This window comes from Carex rostrata, chromosome 2, assembly GCF_964058835.1.
Source record: "Carex rostrata chromosome 2, lpCarRost1.2, whole genome shotgun sequence".
Lineage (NCBI taxonomy): Eukaryota > Viridiplantae > Streptophyta > Magnoliopsida > Poales > Cyperaceae > Carex > Carex rostrata.
The window spans coordinates 412501-415000 of NC_135919.1; positions in this window are offsets into that span (position 1 = coordinate 412501).

Here is a 2500-nt window from a genome sequence, read left to right on the forward strand (position 1 = left end):
TGCGGGGCGCCTCCACGCTTAGGCGCCCCGCTCAACCGTGTTTCGCCGCCTTTACGGCTGGGGATTTCAACCCTTGCGGCTACCCGCATCGGTCTTACGGGCGCCTCCACGCTTAGACGCCCTGCCCGATCGTGTTTCGCCGGCTTTACGGCTGGGGATTTCAACCCGCATCGGTCTCTGCGGGGCGCCTCCACGCTTAGGCACCCCGCTCAACCGTGTTTCGCCGGCTTTACGGCTGGGGATTTCAACCCGCTCGGTCACTGCGGGGCGCCTCCACGCTTAGGCGCCCCGCTCAACCGTGTTTCGCCGGCTTTACGGCTGGGGATTTCAACCCGCGCGGCTACCCGCATCGGTCTTACGGGCGCCTCCACGCTTAGACGCCCTGCCCGAACGTGTTTCGCCGGCTTTACGGCTGGGGATTTCAACCCGCTCGGTCTCTACGGGGCGCCTCCACGCTTAGGCTCCCCAATGAACCGTGTTTCGCCGGCTTTACGGCTGGGGATTTCAACCCGCGCGGCTACCCGCATCGGTCTTACGGGGATTTCAACCCTAAACCCTAAACCCTAAGCCATGTACACCCACGCGCGTGTACATGAGGGGGCACCCATTTTTGAAAACCTTGCCCCCCTATAGGGGAATATGCATTTTGAGGCTCTAGCCACGCCCAGGGTTACCACCCCCTGAAAATCCCCCAAGTCAAAATCACCCATGTAAAATATTCAAAAAAATCTCAAAAAATCACAAAAAATTTATAAAATCAAATAAATTCAAAAAAAAAAAAAAAATTTCAAAAATTCAAAAAAAATTCAAAAAATTCAAAAAAATTCAAAAAAATTCAAAAATTTCAAAAATTCAAAAAAAGTCCAAAAACCCAAAAAAACTTCAAAAATTTCAAAAATTCAAAAAAATTTCAAAAAAAATTTCAAAAATTTGCCCCGCTGAACTGTTTTCGGGTCAGTTTTGCCCAACGTTAGCCGCTTCCGCTTGCCGCTGGACTGTTTTCGGGCCAATTTCCACCGACTCTTGGCCGTATCCGCTTAGTTTTCCCCAACGCGTGGCCGCATCCGCTTAGTTTTCCCCCGCTGAACTGTTTTCGGGTCACTTTTGCCCAACGTTAGCCGCTTCCGCTTGCCGCTGGGCTGTTTTCGGGCCAATTTCCACCGACACTTGGCCGCATCCGCTTAGTTTTCCCCAACGCGTGGCCGCATCCGCTTAGTTTTCCCCCGCTTAACTGTTTTCGGGTCACTTTTCCCCAACGTTAGCCGCTTCCGCTTGCCGCTGGGCTGTTTTCGGGCCATTTTTCCCCAACACTTGGCCGTATCCGCTTAGTTTTCCCCAACGCGTGGCCGCATCCGCTTAGTTTTCCCCCGCTGAACTGTTTTCGGGTCACTTTTGCCCAACGTTAGCCGCTTCCGCTTGCCGCTGGACTGTTTTCGGGCCAATTTCCACCGACTCTGGGCCGGATCCGCTTAGTTTTCCCCAACGCTTGGCTGCATCCGCTTAATTTTCCCCAGCTGAACTGTTTTCGGGTCACTTTGTCCCAACGTTAGCCGTTTCCGCTTGCCGCTGGACTGTTTTCGGGCCATTTTCCACCGACTCTTGGCCGTATCCGCTTGGTTTTCCCCAACGCTTGGCTGCTTCCGCTTAATTTCCCCCAGCTGAACTGTTTTCGGGTCACTTTTGCCCAACGTTAGCCGTTTCCGCTTGCCGCTGGACTGTTTTCGGGCCATTTTTCACCGACACTTGGCCGTATCCGCTTAGTTTTCGCCAACAATTGGCTGCATCCGCTTAATTTTCCAAGCTATACTGCTTTCGGGTCAGTTTTGCCCAACGTTAGCCGCTTCCGCTTGCCGCTGGGCTGTTTTCGGGCCATTTTCCACCCACGCTGGCACCGACGGGGCCATGTACACCCACGCGCGTGTACATGAGGGGGCACCCATTTTTGAAAACCTTGCCCCCCTATAGGGGAATATGCATTTTGAGGCTCTAGCCACGCCCAGGGTTACCACCCCCTGAAAATCCCCCAAGTCAAAATCACCCATGTAAAATATTCAAAAAAATCTCAAAAAATCACAAAAAATTTATAAAATCAAATAAATTCAAAAAAAAAAAAAAAATTTCAAAAATTCAAAAAAAATTCAAAAAATTCAAAAAAATTCAAAAAAATTCAAAAATTTCAAAAATTCAAAAAAAGTCCAAAAACCCAAAAAAACTTCAAAAATTTCAAAAATTCAAAAAAATTTCAAAAAAAATTTCAAAAATTTGCCCCGCTGAACTGTTTTCGGGTCACTTTTGCCCAACGTTAGCCGCTTCCGCTTGCCGCTGGACTGTTTTCGGGCCAATTTCCACAGACTCTTGGCCGTATCCGCTTAGTTTTCCCCAACGCGTGGCCGCATCCGCTTAGTTTTCCCCCGCTGAACTGTTTTCGGGTCACTTTTGCCCAACGTTAGCCGCTTCCGCTTGCCGCTGGGCTGTTTTAGGGCCAATTTCCACCGACACT